Here is an 18,525-nt window from a genome sequence, read left to right as displayed (position 1 = left end):
CAGATTTACTTGTGGGATCAGTGCCCAAGTCAATGGCAAAACTGCCAGCTCCTGCAGAGGAAGCAGTATTAGTCCCAAAGCTTGGTGTGTCTAACTACCAAACAGCTGAAAACCTAGTATATTCCAGCATTCCGCATGGAGAACATGACATTTATTGTTTAAAGTACTGTGCTGAATTATTAGCAGTGACCAGCTCCAGAACAAAGAAGATGGTTGGTTAAACTCTTCAAACAAAGTTAGAATCTCAGTGCATGAATGAAATAGAGTTTTCACAGAGTACATACATTAATAGTTTTACCATTTTTTTTGTTTTTTCTTCTCGCTCTCCCCCCCCCTTTTTTTAATTAAAGTGCATTAGGGCACCTGGTTATTTGATGGATTTAAAACCAATTTTCCCAACTAGTACATCATGTACAGGATATGCACACATGAACACACACACCCCTGACCACAACTTTTTTGTTGTTGTAATTGTTTTATATTTTCTCCCGCAGGTGTCACAACAAAGCAGAAGAATAAATAACGAGGAGTCAGTGAAATGCTGACATATCCATATAATGCTGCCATTCTCTGTACGTTCCGCAGTGCTGAAATTCCATTACTGATCATGTTTGTAGTAATATCTTGGGATGTAAAGTTTCTTCTAAAATGGTCTTTCACTAATCCTTCCTTGGGGAGTCTATGTATCCAGCAAATAACCGCCAGATGCAAGAGACTTAAGCACCTTCAGAATGTGCCTTATGTGAATGCTGCCACGGTCTGATGCTGAAAACGCTCCATGCCCAGAACTTCTGTGGAAGCTGATGGGAGTTCCATGTGTCGAGGGCTAATAGGAATAGGCCTCTGATAAACTTCATTTGGGGTCAAATCCTGCAGTCCCTTCCTAGGCCAAACTCTTACTGAAGACAATGAGGCCATGGCCTGGGTAATGACTGCAGCATTTTACCCCATGTGTCATTTTAAAGACAGTAGTTCCTCCAAAACCGAATTATGGGTAAAATTAGACACTGTCATCAGCATCTGATTGGAAATCTGGTACTTCCCGCTCTAGTGCCCTACCAACAATTGGAACTGACATTGGACCAAATAAAAGACCCAATTCAGATGAACATACTTTCCCTTGCTATCATTTTAAACAGGGATCTCTATTAAAGGAAAATTTATTGTAGTGAACAGCTGGCTGTTTGAACACTAAGGACTTGTCTATATGGAGAGTTAGTTTGTGTCAAGTTGGAGTTCAAATGTACTGTGCACTCATGTGGACCCTGGTACCACACGCTAGAAGTTTTACAGTGCACTTTGATCTACTCCAGTTTCAGCTTGGGAATAGATCAAAGTGCACTACAGAACTTCTAGTGGGCATTCGGAGGGTCCGCACTGCCTGTTAGTTCGCGTGACAGGCTGGGGCACTGCACTCCAGCTTGCTGCACACTAACTCTCCATATACACAAGTCCTAAGGCCTGGATCCTGCAAAGACTTAAACACACATTAACTTTAAGCATGTGAATAGTCCTCTGGAGTTCAGTGGAACTTCTGACATGCATAAAGTTAGACACATGCATAAGTCTTTGCAGGTTTGGGGCCTAGAGTATCTATTTTGTTAAAGAAACAGGAAGAGATTTTTCTAGGGTGATCCATTCATAATATTTAAAACTATTATTTGGCAAATCTCTGGTTCTGAATATTTATTGCCTGCTGCATGCACTCAAGGGCACTTGGAATCAAACTACAGAATGTTTAGAGTCTGTTTCAGTTTAAAAAAATAGTTATGCAATTTGTGCTTTAAATCCGGGAACCTGCAGTATTTTGTGTTAAGAAATCAGAGCTTTATTTCTGAATTATGTTTTATAATAACCTTGTACCATATAATTTTGTACATAGCTGTCAATTTAAAATTCTATATGTTTGTTCAAGCTGTATTGCAATATTAGATTGCAGTGGGAACTGTGTAGAAAATCATTACTTTTAGCAATCATGCCTATATACAGTAACTTGCTGAGCATATATAATAGTGTTCAGGCTAAGCTATTTTGCATCGCTTATTAAGACTTGATCAAGTGTCATTTACTAACATCTGTACTGGACGAAGTTCAGAATTAAAACGGGCTACCTTTAACTAAAAACTTTGCTTGGAGTGTGGTGAAAATTGGTTAACTACAGCAATTACCAGTTTAGAATGGAACGCTGCCATTATCAGATTCAGCTGCGGAAATCCTCTGTAGCAGTGTAGCAAAGCTGCATTTGAAATCAAGTTCACCACTGGTGTAAACATGTAGAGGTTCATTACCTTCAGTGGAGCTATGCTATCAGCAGTGAATGTGACCCTTCATCATGAGAAAAAAAAAAAACACATCCACACACACAAAAGAGCTTAGGGGTCAATCACAGTTGTAATGGTGATGGCTGGAGGGCTAGCTGCACCCAGCTCCCTTTTTGGTCTCTCTGGATGCACCCCCTCAAGTGTCAGGCCTTTACCTATCCCAGGGTGGAATTCTACAGTTCTCCCATTCAGACTGGGAGCTTGGCTTCAGTACCCTGGGACTCAACCATGCTTACCCAGCAGGTCTGATTGGGTTCCGCATTTATGGTTCTTCCCTTCAGGAGCCTGTGGCCGGTGGTGTATAGTGACAAAACTGCCTTATTGAAACCGGAGTATTGATCATTTTACTTATAGTAACAAAGCATGTAGAGAAAAAGCATTTTAGGACAAATAGTCCACACTTGTCCATCTTACCCAAAGGCTTACCATCCCCTCAGGGTCACCTAGTCAGGACTAATTTCTTCAGACAATCCAGCGAATGCCTGCATCTTAGTCTGGTTCCCCCAAACGACAACTTGTCTCTCTGCAGAGAGCACCCCTTCCTAAACTGTCAGAGTTCCTTTGTTCTCACATTCTTGGCCTTTGTCCCTTTGGACAAAACTAGTTTTGCAGGTTGGCTTGGGAGGAGGTAAAATATTGATGCTATAAGAGTATGGGCATTGCTCACTGAACAACACTCAAGTGTTTGCTGAGATGTGGCTTATCCTGAGCCAATCTTCTTCCCTTCCTGTTTGTTTTCTTTATAGCCACCTACTAAACTAAACCAATATATTCACACAGTAAATGTCCCAAAAGCCAGGTCAACACTCACTGTTCATAAATCATGACAGAGCAGTTCCAATTTTGTCACAGGAATAATTTAGCAAGAGTACAGGTGACTAAGACAGGGTGGGAAGAGGAAGGCTGTCTGAATGGGATGTCTAATTTTGGGCTGTATTTTACCTGTGATCTTTGCAAGAAGCGCCCACCCCTTTTCTCCCAAAAGAACTAAGCATTCCTCATGATTTCTTACTAGTCACCTCAGGGCCAAATTCAGTGCTGGTGTAAGCAAGGCCTTTCTAATTTGTTTCAATGGAGTTGCATCCATTTATGCCAGCAGAGCAGTGAATTTGGCCCTCAGAAAGAAATTCACTTTTCTTTCAAGAATTTTAGTATTGAGCAGCATCTGCATGATTAATCTATGGTATAAATAAATTCAAACACCTTTTTTTCAAGTTCCTTGCATTAGAGGTAGGTGGGTTTTTTCTTCTTTGTTTCAACATTTTGAAGAAATATTTAAAAATTTGGAATTAAAAAAATGGAAAAGATGAATTCACAACTTTCCTGTTTGTTGCGGGGTGGGGAGGATTCTACACTATTTTGTATGGTTACAGATAGTTATGGTGATTATAACTATAAAGTTAACATATTACATTGTAGCCTAAATAAATATTCCTACTGGAATCACTAACTTAACACAGTCTTATCCCAGAGAATCTCAGTCCTTCCCGCAGTGAAAAGAAACAGAAAATAAATCAAATTGTGAAACTAATAGTACATTTCACTTTTCAGCTGCATTCCTTTTCCACCCCTCTCCGACATCTGTACAGTGCCTAAAGCATCATCCTGCAAAGGCTATGCACAAGCTTAACTTTATGCACTTAAGTAGACGCCACAGAAGTCAGTAGGTCAAGTTAAGCATGTGTGGCAATCTTTGCAGGACGAGAGCCTTACACTGCAAGCTCTTTGGACTTTGTCTCCTACTTGGCTATTAAGCACACTGTTGGTGGCATACAGTTAGTAATAATTTTCACAGGGTTAATTTCTCTCATACTGACTTTATCTATGAATTTACAATAGTTTTTGACCTTCACATGGTGCTAACAATTTCCACATTCAGTACAATGTCAATGGGAGTTGTGTGTAGAATGGGGCTAGAATGGCTTTTGTGTACAAAAGTTATGCAAATACCTGTCTGCCATGGTCTCTTCATTATTTGATTCACTTGTTATGTGCTATTTGGGAGAGAAGATTAGAGAAGCACCAAACTGTCTGTTAAGGAAATTTACAGATAAATGTAAAAGTTAACCAATTTTCATCCCCTCTAAATGTAAAGCTTAGTTCTACAGCTTAATGTTTCTGGCTTTCTGTATGTAAAGGATTGGTTTTCTGTACACAGTACTCTATTTGGAGTAAAAGATAGAGCTTACCAATAATAAATCAGCACTATATGAAATCCTGCCTTTCTTTATTGGGTAATAATTCATCAAAAACCAAACTCAGTCATGGAGTATTCTGTGTTCCACCAGCGCTCAGTCACTTTTTGTGTAACGGTGTGAAAAATGGTTTGGTCCTGTCTAGAGCCTTCACTACAATGGAGAAAACTGGGACCTGTAATTTCCCACGAGGGGCTGTAAAAATGGAGGCTGCAGTACATGTAGTGTACACACACTATACATATATATGACACACACACACACACACACCTTGATTGGTACTAGGACACAAACTAACTCACAATAGGTTCTTAAATCCTTACAGTGTTTGCCATGAAAATCTTGTGTAAAAACTCGGGTAAAACGGCACCATTCAGAGCCAGACAGTATAGAGCAAAACTCCCTAACGATGCCACTGCCTTAGGGCCCAACTGGGCAAAAGCTCATCATCTTTAAAATTCAACTGGCCTAGACAACTTATTGCCCAAAGCCTGCAAAGAGATGACCTCCGACACTCAGGGCTTAAAACCAGTAGAAAATATGTAATAATGCTGTGATCGTGATAAAACTTCTTTGCACCACGTCAGGATTCTACTGAACGTTTGGCTAGTGCTGCCTTGCTGAACCCACAAGAGAGAAGAACAGGAGTTCTTGTGGCACCTTAGAGACTAACATGCTCGAGGGAAGGTTCCACAAGTACTCCTGTTCTTTTTGCAGATACACCCTAACACGGCTGCTACTCTGAAACCACAAGAGAGAAAAACTCCACAGCAAGCCAAGAAACTACCATCTCTGGGCGGGAGCAGTAACCCCAAAGCTAGATCAATTGCCTTTCAGGAATTAGAGTAGACTTCAAAGGATGTCTGCACAATGAACTAAACCAGATGCTAAAGTGAGGCATATTGACAACCAGGTTGATGCCATTGAAATAAAAAAGTTTTCAAGCTGTTGCTCTCCCCTTTCAAACATGCTTCCTATAGAGTTTTCAGAATGGTTTGGCCTGTATACACTCGCAGATGAGGAGAGCCAGGGTGGGCCCCGGCTGACAAGATTTCATTTTCCAAGACAAGCCAGGATATACACCAAAAACCTGTTCTGAGAAGATTTTCTCCTGCAGGACTAGGAGGCATTGGGGGAAAGGGAGAACTGTTGTTTCCTTTATGTGGCATCCATAATAATCCAATCAGCCCCTATTGAATTGGTTTGGATATAGTTATTAAGCCCCCTTGGTTGTGTAACCCTTCTGCCGGGCCGAAACGATAGCAGCAAGGGCCGGGTTCAATACATAGGGGTCCCTTCCCCCACATAAAACAAACAAGCAGCAACCCCCCACCAGCCCACCAATCACACTCCACCCACACTCACCTCCTCCCACCCAGGGCCCCTTCCCCTCTCGCACAGCAAACCAGCTCGAGAAAAGGTTTAAAGTGATAATTAAACACACAACAAACACTGGGAAAAAAAAAATATCTCATCTAGAGTCTCAGGGTCAAGTCAAAAAGCAAACAGCCAGCAAAACCATGCATGTCCTTCTGGGGCCCTTGGGAGTCCAGCAACCCCAAATCACAAACAGTCCCAAAACCCAAAAGTCAAAACAATCCAAAAGTCTCTGTCCCGGGTCAGTGCAGCCCCAGAGCTCAAGAGTCTCTCTGCACCCCCTCCCCCAGCCTGGTAGTAAAAAAGGACACCTTGGTTTCGGGGGCCAACTGCCTGCCTCTCTCGTGGGTTCTGCTTCTGCTAGTCATCTCCGCCCACAGCCAGCTCAGCTGCGCTGGCTGGGCTGGCTGCGCCTGCCTCTCTGCTGGGTCCTCCACTGTCTGTCGAGCCAGCCAGCAGCCCCGCGAGCTGCTTGGCTCCACTCTGCTCTGCCAGCTGCTCTGCTCCGGGTATGGGCTTCAGCCTCCCCACTCAGCACAGTACTCCAGCTCTCTCAGCTCAGCAAGTCCAGCTCTTCAGTGATTTCAGCTCTTAGTGATTCCAGCTCTTCTTAGTAGGGAGCCCAGTACCAGTGAATCAGCTCAATAAACCTGCATTTAGACTCTTAAGAAATCAAAAATTAACCCTGCACCCAAGTACAGATCTCTCTCCCCAGCCCTCTCTCTTCCAATGGGTTTGGAACCCCATGTCCCCATCTAGCAGCGCTATCCCAGCTGACAATGAAACCCCCATCACAAGACAATTTGACACATCATCATTCCTCCCCCAATAACAACGAAATTGGGGGGGCTCACAGCTGCAAAAATAACCATCCCATGCTGCTTTGTATATGCTAGGGGGTGGGAGTGCCCATGCAAATAACCGAAATACCAATGCAACACTTTCCGCACTCCCCATAATTTACCACCAGATGTCAGAGTGGGGCTCATCCTGACTCTGCTTACAGTTGGATGGCTATCTATATTTACCAGTATCTCTTGGAAGTTTGGTATCTTTTGCTGACAACACCTACATACTGATTAAGGCTGATTCAGCCACTTCTGGGTACACAGAACCCTTTACAGTTATTCAGCATTCAAAGAGGTCAAACACTTATTTCAGAATGTAGCCTGATTTGAGTGGGGTTAGGGCTTAACGGCAGGCTAAGGCAACTGAGGAAGTCCGATAGAGTGATTACAAAATGGAAGTCATCAGTACAGCTGAACTAGGTAGGCTTTTGCCTACAAACATATACACACACATACACAGAGGGAAGAAGAAGAATGAAGGGAATCTACAGTTCTTCTAGCTACATTCTTTCCAGATCTCACAGATTTACTTTGAGACATAAGGCTTGACCCACTCCCATTGAAATCACTAGCTACCCAGGCCCTGATCCTCACTTTAAATATTTTGGCTCCTAACTTCCACTGAAATCAGTGCGTCCCTTTGATGCACTATGCACAGTTATACAGTAGCTCTCGGACAATTCTGGGTTAGGGTCAAATCAGTGGAAGTTAGGACCCTAAATACCTTTGAGGATCTGGGTCTCAGGGCCTTGCAGGACAGAGCCCCCATTCACTAGGCAAACCATTGCCCCATGATCTGGACAGCTGTTCCTTTGGGAGCCACTGGACTCCATCAGTGTCTTTTCCCCTACTTGTTTTGCCACTTACATGACTAGCACCAGATACAGGAGCTGCAGAGGGTGGTTCAGAAAAGTTGGTGGCAGTCACGAGTCCAGAGACCCTTTCAGGAAGATACTTTAATCCTGAAAATGGTCAACAGGAACGTAACACCCAATGAAAAGGAGGAAAGATGAAAAGTTGTGGGTTTCTTACCATGTTCAGTGAGTGCATTTCTTGGGGAAGTTACCACACAGCTATCTCTGGACATAAAGGCTTCTGCTATCCATGAGGCAACTAAAGCATAGGTACAAGTAGTTCAAGTTTTTCCCAACCATCTCACGGACGTGCTGTAGCAACCCTAACGCTTAGAAAGGCGAGAGGGTAGTTTGTGTATATTCAGTCCTTAGCCTCTCTGCAAACATGGGTGGGAAGGAGTGCCAATTGGAATTTTGTGTTCTCAATAGATTTTGAGGTCAGAAGTGGTCATTATGATCATCGAGCCTGAGCTCCTGCGTAACAGAGGCCAGGTTTCGTGACATGCATGGCTGTCCACAGGGATTCGGACAAAGACCACAAATTCATTTCACATACGCCACACGATAGCAAACACATGGTAAATCTCTTCAACCACTACCTGTCTGGAGTCCAACCACCATCCTAGAGACTGAAAATTTTATAGTCTGTCACTAAGCCCCTGAGCCATACAGTCCCCAATGAAGACACTGAAGAAATTCCTTTGTCACGATCCTTAAGAAGTACAGTCATGTTCTTTATGAATGTGCACAGTACCAAGGCTACCTTATTGGTATATGACAGGGCTCCCAGCACTACATACGTGCTACTCTTGATTTATCTTTCACGCTCTTCGGCACACAGCAGCTCTGTGATCATTCTGGATAAGGGTCATGCACATTTGCCAAGGCAGGTGTCCCACCAGAAATGGTTTTAAAATAGCTAACGAATAAACTTTCAAAAAAGCAGGATTATAATGGAAAATCTGACAGCCCTTTAGGGAAAAAAATTATTTTTAAATACGGATTCTAATTTAATCCAGCACTGATATAACAGAGGAGCAAAGATCACTCATGCATTGCTACAGAGTAGACCTTGAATGCCTGTATATCATGAGCAATTATCTTGAATTTATCAGGGCTTTTATAGACAAGCAGCACTAAACAAAAGGAAAGACAATATTACAGCAGATTTGCTAAACATTAGCATCACCTCTTTCTCCCTTCCTCGTTTCAAGTCTCTCTCTCAAAATCTAGACATTATTTAACTAAATCAGAAATAGGTGAGTAACTTAAAATACTGGTAATAAACACCATTCACAGCTTCCCTTGTTTTGGTGTCTTAATACAAATTTTTTGTTCTAACAATAATAACGTATGTACAGTCACAAACTGAAGAGTAAATTTAAAGTTGCTGCTGTCCCTTTAAAACCTCTCCGAAACCAGAGTCTTGTGGCTCCTTGAAGACCATATAACTTTTCCTGACATTGTTGAGAGTAAAAAGACTCTTGAGGGTAGGATGTTAAATAGTTTGCTTATTGGGTAGGAATTAAGATCCCTGATTTGGTTTAAAACCGTGTTTACGGTTTTCTTGAACATCTTTATCTCTTTATAAAGATCTCAAAAAATGAGAAAACAAAAAAAAATTGTGAAATCACAAAAATTAACATCACATTACCAAATCCTTGAAACAAGCAAAATACTAAATACCTATTGTAACAATGTTGCTCATTGTGAGACAATCAGAAGTATGTACTCTCCAATGATTGGAAACCTGCTATATATGTGATTGATTAGCTTTCTGTCTGGTTTATTTATACATGTTAGATTTATAGTTAGTTGGCTTCTCTTTACTTAGCAAACAAGTCATTTTATTACATTACCATGTTTCCTGAAGGATACCTCAGTAGTTTGAGCATTGGGCTGCTAAACTCAGGGTTATGAGTTCAATCCTTAAGGGGGCCATTTAGGGAACTGGGGGTAAAAATCTGGGGATTGGTCCTGCTTTAAGCAGGAGGTTGGACTAGATGACCTCCTGATGTTCCTTCCAATCCCGATATTCTATGAATAGTTATATATTTCACATTTTAAACTAATACGTATAGATTCACTTTACTTTCAAGTCAGCTTTTAAGACAAATCTTCTGAGCTAGTATGTCTGCAAAAAAGGAAATGTCCGGTTTTTGAAGCAGATGAATGGGCTTTCAAATATCCACTACAGATAATAAGGTCGGACATGATAATGTAGCTATGTATCTTCAATAACTCTAGGAACTGAAAACTGAGCTGTGCAAAGACTCTCAAAGTTACTGGTAAGTAAGACTTTTAAAAAAAAAATCTAACCTTTTACAAAGTAAGAATTTAAATCCTAACTTTGGGAAATTGTGTGCTTCTACATCACATGTTTTCAATCTATTGGTAAAATAGATTTATGTGAAAAAGATACACCGCTTGCATTCTGTCATAGCACAGACATTGGTAACCCTCCTAGGATTAGGCTGATTTAGCAGCCTATTGAAAAGAAATAGCCACGATACTGGCAGTTGTAGGTAAATTTACTTTAACTGGATTATCTCAGTTAGGATATCCTATTTCAATCAAGCTCTGGCTCCTCGCCTCTATGCATGCTAATAGAATTGCTATTCCTTAACTAGCCACCTGCATTCCATGAGATAATTGTCTCATTTTCACAGGTTTCTATAGCAAGCCAGTCCTTGCTCTGTTTATTAAGGCATAGCTAAGATGATTTAATTAGAATGATATGAGGGCTCCTCTTAAATGCTTGAAAATAGTACATCTTGTATGTAAAGATGCAGATATTCTAATAGTCAGAAACTTCTTGTGCAGCTTTTCTTTAAATATCACTGCAGGCTCACTTGAACATTAACTGCAATGCAAGCTAAAGTGCCTTCAAGTCAGCGGCACTGCTATGGGTATCTGCATGGCCCCACAGTATGCCAACATCTTTATGGCTGACTTAGAACACTTCCTTAGCTCTTGTCCCCTAACACCCCCACTCTACATTGCGCTACATTGATGACATCTTCATCATCTGGACCCCTGGAAAAGAAGCCCTTGAGAGTAATTCCACCATGATTTCAACAATTTCCATCCCACCATCAACCTCAGCCTGGACCAATCCACACAAGCGGTCCAGTTCCTGGACACTACTGTGCTAGTAAGTGATGGTCACATAAACACCACCCTATACCAGAAACCTGCTGACCGCTATACTTACCTGCATGCCTCCAGCTTCCATCGAGGACACACCACATGATCCATTGTCCACAGCCAAGCTCTAAGATACAACCGCATTTGCTCCAATCCCTCAGACAGAGACAAACACCTACAAGATCTCTATCAAGCATTCTTAAAACTACAATACCACCTGCTGAAGTGAAAAAACAGATTGACAGAGCCAGAAGAGTACCCAGAAGTCACCTACTACAGGACAGGCCCAACAAAGAAAATAGCAGAACACCACTAGCTGTCACCTTCAGCCCCCAACTAAAACCTCTCCAGCGCATCATCAAAGATCTACAATCTTTCCTGAAGGATGATCCCTCACAGACCAGTCCTCACTTACAGACAGCCCCCCAACCTGAAGCAAATACTCACCAGCAACCATACAACAAAAACACTAACCCAGGAACCTATCCTTGCAACAAAGCCCGATGCCAACTCTGTCCACATATCTATTCAAGTGACACCATCACAGGACCTAATCACATCAGCCACACCATCAGAGGCTCGTTCACCTGCACATCTACCAATGCGATATATGCCATCATGTGTCAGCAATGCCCCTCTGCCATGTACATTGGCCAAACCGGACAGTCTCTACACAAAAGAATAAATGGACACAAATCTGATATCAGGAATCATAACATTCAAAAACCAGTAGGAGAACACTTCAACCTCTCTGGTCACTCAGTAACAGACTTAAAGGTGGCAATTTTGCAACAGAAAAGCCTCAGAAACAGACTCCAATGAGAAACTGCTGAACTAGGATTAATTTGCAAACTAGACACCATTAACTTGGGCTTGAATAGAGACTGGGAGTGGCTGGGTCATTACACAAATTGAATCTATTTCCTCATGTTAAGTATCCTCATACCTTCTTGTCAACTGTCTCGAAGGAAGAACAGGTGTACTTATGGCATCTTAGAGACTAACAAATTTATTTGAGCATAAGCTTTCATGGGCTACAGCCCACTTCATTGGATGCATAGAATGGAATGTGCCATCTTGATTATCACTACAGAAGTTTTCTCCCCCTCCTGCTGATAATAGCTCATCTTAATTAATTAGCCTCTTAGAGTTGGTATGACAACTTCCACCTTTTCATGTGCTCTGTATGTATATATATCTTCTTACTATATGTTCCATTCTATTCATCTGATGAAGTGGGCTGTAGCCCATGAAAGCTTATGCTCAAATAAATTTGTTAGTCTCTAAGATGCCAAAAGTACTCCTGTTCTTTTTAATAAACTCTTAAGCTGTCTAACAGCATAGATTTCTCTAGAGGTTCTCAAAGTATAATCTATGGTGGCACTTTGTTATAAACCCCTTTATCATTCAAAGCATATTAACTATAAGTGTACATAACATATTCATATTTAAACAGATTTACAAAAAAAAAGTTGCTCTGCCTATATAAGAATCCTACAGTAATAACTTAAAACAGTTCTCTGAAAAAAATAAAGCTTCCTAATTGTCTATTGCCGATTCCACCAGTAGCATAATTAACACGCATAAGCAGTAGAAGTTTAAGATGATTATTTCTAATATATTTATCATCTCATTTTAGTCTTAACACTTATAACACCAAAAGGATTATTGCTTATTAAGATAGTTCACAGTAATAAAATCCTCACTTACACTGCTAGAGTAATTACAAACATCTGTACAACTTTAATACAAAGACTGTAAGATCCTAAAGAGGATACATTAAGTTGCTTGCATAAAAGAAATAAAAATCTATTTTACCTTTGGGAAAGCATTAGTGATTATTTGTACAAAAATCATTATGGAAGGTCACAGTGAGAGACTTCAAGTAGACAGCAGATATAAATAATGCTCATTTGCTACTTTAGGTCTTTAGCTGTTGGCTCTCTAAAATTTGAAGTGATTCCATTTCATACATAAATCAAATGTAACTTTGACTGATTTGATGCTTTTGTGGGTTTCTAATGCAAAGCTCTTGTTCATAAAGATTAAAAACCACAAGCCAATAGTCTTAACACTTTCTTTTAACCTAGGTGCCATTGTTCCCAAGTTTACTGTGGATATATTATAAAGTGAGTGAATATATTGTCATCAATATAAAAGGTGCTGGGTTTTTGGGATGAGAGTTGGTTTGGGTTACTGTAGAATTGTTGTTAGGGCAGTAGTATAGGACTGGGAACTGGTAAATTTTGGAGTTCTAATCCCAACTCTATCATTGACTTGTGTATCCCTTTGCAAATCACTTTTAAAATTCATTAATTAATGTTAATCCAGAACTTGGGAAATACAAAGTATTATATAAATACTAAGGCTTCAGTCCAACAAATATGCCTGAGAATAACTTTATTCATAGTGCCATTAAGGTCAATGGTGCTACTCACATGCATGTTAAGCCTGTGCACAAATGCATGGTCAGTGCGGTAGTTATTGCTGCTACACAAATTATTTAAAGAAGTAGACGTTTACCTGCAATCCTTAGAGAAGTCTTCCCACTGCCTATAGATCTTAGCTTCCTTGCCATTTGAAGTGCAATAGGCAGTGTTTCCACCTGCTTTCCTCTTGAGGTTAGTGATGAAGACGACTGGTAAAGTTTATTATAAAATGTCAGTAGGTAGCCAAAGAAACCAGGAAGCATCTTCACACCATTTTTCTTTTTCTTGTCTTGGGCAGTTCTGAATGCCCTCTCCCTGAGCCATCGGTGGCTTCCCTGCATCTTTTCACACCACGTTTGCAAGGCAGTAGGCTTCTTCTCTCCACCACTTTCATGTTGGTGGCTTAATGGGGCGGGGGGCACTCAAATGTTCTGCTAGGGAGTTATTACATTGTTTCATATATTCCTTCCAGTCTGCCACTGAGACAGCTAGGTCCTTTAGGTGAGGGAGGCAACAGGAATCAGTGGATAGGCCACTAGACTGGGAGTCAGGTGACCAGAAGTCTATTTCCATTCTGCCACCTCAAGTAAACCACTTATCTTTCTGTCTATTTTCCCCATCTGTGAAAAGAAATTCATGTTACTCCATCTCTTGCACAGTGGTTTGAGATATACCAAGGAAAGGCTTATATAAGAGCAGGGTATTGGTTAGATGTGGTAGACTGCCTTACATCTCCATGGGTAAGTCCATTGTCTGATCAGATATTATTAGTAGCCCATGTAGACCAAATGATTTAACAATAAGCTACAATAAACCCATAGGGTTTTCAAAAGCAAACTGTCCTTTAGATATTGATCTCATAGGCTAGTATCTTTCACAGAGGTCTAAGGTGCCAGCAAACGTCCTTTCCCAGGCATTCTATCACCATTTTGATCCATGGTAGTGGTAATGGACAGTTTGAAATGACATTTACTTTATGCTAGTCAGAGAAATGGATAACACTTTAAAAAAATCTTTACTAAATGATTGGACTATGTGCTCTGGGAGACCACCATGATATTAGGAGTGAGAAATTACGTCCTAGTCCTACAATTCATAGATGCATAGATTCTAGGGCTGGAAGGGACCTCGAGAGGTCATCAAGTCCAGTCCCCTGCCCTCATGGCAGGATCAATTACTGTCTAGACCATCCCCGATAGACATTTATCTAATCTACTCTTAAATATCTCCAGAGATGGAGATTCCACAACCTCCCTAGGCAGTTTATTCCAGTGTTTAACCATCCTGATAGTTAGGAACTTTTTCCTAATGTCCAACCTAAACCTCCCTTGCTGCAGTTTAAGCCCACTGCTTCTTGTTCTATCCTTAGAGGCTAAGATGAACAAGTTTTTTCCCTCCTCCTTATGACACCCTTTTAGATACCTGAAAATTGTTATCATGTCCCCTCTCAGTCTTCTCTTTTCCAAACTAAACAAACCCAATTCTTTCAGCCTTCCTTCACAGGTCATGTTCTCTAGTCCTTTAATCATTCTTGTTGCTCTTCTCTGGACCCTCTCCAATTTCTCCACATCTTTCTTGAAATGCGGTGCCCAGAACTGGACACAATACTCCAGTTGAGGCCTAACCAGCGCATAGTAGAGTGGAAGAATGATTTCTTGTGTCTTGCTCACAACACAGCTGTTAATGCATCCCAGAATCATGTATGCTTTTTTTGTAACAGCATCACACTGTTGACTCATATTTAGCTTGTGGTCCGCTACAACCCCTAGATCCCTTTCTGCCGTACTCCTTCCTAGACAGTCTCTTCCCATTCTGTATGTCTGAAACTGATTGTTCTTTCCTCAGTGGACCACTTTGCATTTGTCTTTATTAAACTTCATCCTGTTTACCTCAGATCGTTTCTCCAATTTGTCCAGATCATTTTGAATTATAACCCTATCCTCCAAAGCAGTTGTAATCCCTCCCAGTTTGGTATCATCTGCAAACCTTAATAAGCATACTTTCTACTTTCTATGTAATCCCTCCCAGTTTGGTATCATCTGCAAACCTTAATAAGCATACTTTCTAAGTCGTTGATGAAGATATTGAACAGAGCAGGTCCCAAAACAGACCCCTGCGGAACCCCACTTGTTATACCTTTCCAGCAGGATTGGGAACCATTAATAACTACTCTCTGAGTACGGTTATCCAGCCAGTTATGCACCTACCTTATAGTAACCCCATCTAAGTTGTATTTGCCTAGTTTATTGATAAGAATATCATGCGAGACCATACCAAATGCCTTACTAAAGTCTAGGTATACCACATCCACCGCTTCTCCCTTATCCACAAGGCTCGATATCCTATCAAAGAAAGCCATCAGATTGGTTTGACATGATTTGTTCTTTACAAATCCATGCTGGCTATTCCCTATCACCTTACCACCTTCCAAGTGTTTGCAGATGATTTCCTTAATTACTTGCTCCATTATCTTCCCTGGCACAGAAGTTAAACTAACTGGTCTGTAGTTTCCTGGGTTGCTTTTATTTCCTTTTTTATAGATGGGCTCTATATTTACCCTTTTCCAGTCTTCTGGAATCTCTCCTGTCTCCCATGATTTTCCAAAGATAATAGGTAGAGGCTCACATACCTTCTCTATTAGCCCTATTAGGGTCCATGTAGGCACAAAGGGCTGCTGGTTTCCCTGAAATCTCTTTCAATTTGTCCATCTCTGCAACTTCTCCTATCTAGCTCCTATATAGGTCCTATATCAGGTTCTTCCTTGCAATTGTCTTGCCAGCAAGGGATCCTTCTGGTCATCTTCCCATTCATTCCACACTTCCAATAAAATATGGGGGGAAAGTTCAAAGGGACTTCATTTGACCAGGCATTCAGAACTTGAACCTGAGCTTGCAAACACTTATGCCTGTGAGAAATCCCATTGAATTCAATGGGGCTACTCACTTGTATAAAGCTAGGCATGTGTATGAGAGTTTTCTTGATTGGGACCCCTGTTTAAAGCTGGATTAGCCTTGTTCATTTCTCCAACCTTAGTCACTATGTTGCTAATTAGCTAGTGACTTCACTGAGGGTAGGAAACTAATGTTTTCTGGCCTGTTGATAGTTCTAGTTTTTAAGACATGCTGATATAACCACCTATTTGAAACACTGAGGAATGTGTTGTGATGTGGTTGTATCAGCATGGCTACTATAAAGGAGAACTCTGCCTCTCCAACCTGTTAACATTCTCTGGGAGAATCCATAGAGTAGTGAATGAGGGAGAACCACTGGATATGATTTAGGTGAACTTTCAAAAAGCCTTTGAGGGGATCCCTTACAAGAGGCTATGAAGGAAACTAAACAATCGCAGTGTGAGAGGTAAAGATCTACTATGGCTTAAAAATTGGTTGAGAGAGAAAACAAAAAAATAGGAATAATTGACTAATTTTCAAACTTGTCTGCAATTTACTCATGCCATATGTAGGCTTCTAGGGCAATTAGCCAGCCCAGCCACATAACCCTGGGCTTTCCCCAGGTGTAGACTATTTACTCATATTACCTACAGCTTCTTTCAAGGGCCTCTCATTTCTGAAGTCTAAGTAATTTCAGTGGCAATACTTAGGATCCTTGGATCTCAGGCCTGGGTGACTCATTCTAGGTGTGGCTTACATCAGATTTCTGTTTGGTCTTTTCCCTCACAGGTGAATGACTGTGGGAAGGGGGGAAGCATCTGCACTGACTTCCTCTCAGTCCTTGAAGTAGGTGAAACAGCCCAATCAATGGATGAGTGATAAGGAAAGGGAGCAACAAGGGAAGCAGAATGATTGTTTCCCATTAGCTAGTACCTGCTTCTCGTTGCTTTAAAGTTACAATGCAAGGGGTCTGGAGGCGGGGAGGGGTGAACAGTGGAGACAGCACATAAGTTTGTGGTCTGGGCTTTGCTCTCATTAATGCTGGATTAGTCCCTGACATGGACATGTTAAAACCATGTTTAAAATAGAATTTGTTCATGCAAAGCAGATTTAAACATCAACAGGTGAAATATTTCAAGTAAGGCCTGCTCCTTTTGTATTTCCATATGGAATTTTGCACTTGTCAGTACTGGAGAACCTCGCTAATTCATAGGCTGTATTATTTTGTAGAAGAGGAAAACAACATTGAGGAAGCCATGGAGAGACTTCCAGCACACAAGAAATGTCCAAATAGTAATAAGTTGGCACAAAAGAGATTGGTTCAAAAAGTGAACAAGTGTATTCAGGTTGACATGGACTTAGAAGAGGAGTCCCTCAGTGCAGATCAGTGCACTGCTACAACTATCTGCCCTCCTGAAACTATAACCCTTTCACGGCAGCCACTAAGAACTTCAGAGAACTCTCTGTCTTCCCAGCTACCAGCCTGTTCAGTGCTGCCAAGTCAGTGTGCGTCTCCACTTCCTGCTCTGCCACCATCACCACTGCCCCCGCCACCCCCTCTGTGGCCTTGTGTTGGGCAAAGTATGGTACCTATGCCACCCTCTTATCCCCCAACATGCAGTAATACTGCACCTGGTGGTGCTTCTTCTGGACATGAAAGCGAGCCTTGTCCTAAGAAGGCAAAGACACCAACATTAAGAATGAAGCCATTTGACTGGCAGAAGCTTCCCTGGGATGTGGTGAGAGGTAGGTGCTTGTAACACTGCATTCATTTAATGACTTTATAACTCTAAGAAAAACATCACCACCAAAGGTTAGGCCCTGATCACTGCAAGCTGCTCCATGTGGGTGGCTCCTTATACCTACTCTGAGTCATGTTGTCCGTCCCCCCACAAGCATCGCACTGCATAGTGGGGCTTGAGAAACTGGGCTTTTAGTTAGTAGAAATATTTGCTTGAGTCAGAGGGCCTTGGGGATGAAGCACAGGATTGAGACTCATAACATCTGTGTTCTGTTTCCAGTTCTGCTAAGTGAGGCCTTTGATATGTCACTCAACCTTGCTCTCTCTCTGCCTCAGTTTCTCTTCCATAAAATGGGGTTATTACAAAGGGGTATAGGACTTTACTAATTTAATGTTTTTAAAGATTTTTGCTTAGAAGAGTCTACAAATTCATTTAGAGAGCACAATAATGTTTTAGCAATTAACTTCACCAATGTATGGTATTAGTTTTTTTTTTTAACTGATGTTTTGACATTATTATTTTTGATGGAAGCAGCTGCCAGAAAACATCAGTCACCAGCCCATTTCCAGGAGAGTTTATGCAGCCTTGGGAGTCCTTAAGTATTTTAGGCAGAGATGTTAACCTAATTTGAGCTCAAAGTCCTGTGTGTGCATATTGCTACTCTGCAATATGTAACCGATCAGCTAGAGCAAACAGAAGTTAGTAGAATCCATTTAGCTCA

Source organism: Mauremys reevesii, linkage group 4, assembly GCF_016161935.1.
Source record: "Mauremys reevesii isolate NIE-2019 linkage group 4, ASM1616193v1, whole genome shotgun sequence".
In the NCBI taxonomy this organism is placed as follows: domain Eukaryota; kingdom Metazoa; phylum Chordata; order Testudines; family Geoemydidae; genus Mauremys; species Mauremys reevesii.
This window is presented reverse-complemented; position numbering follows the sequence as displayed.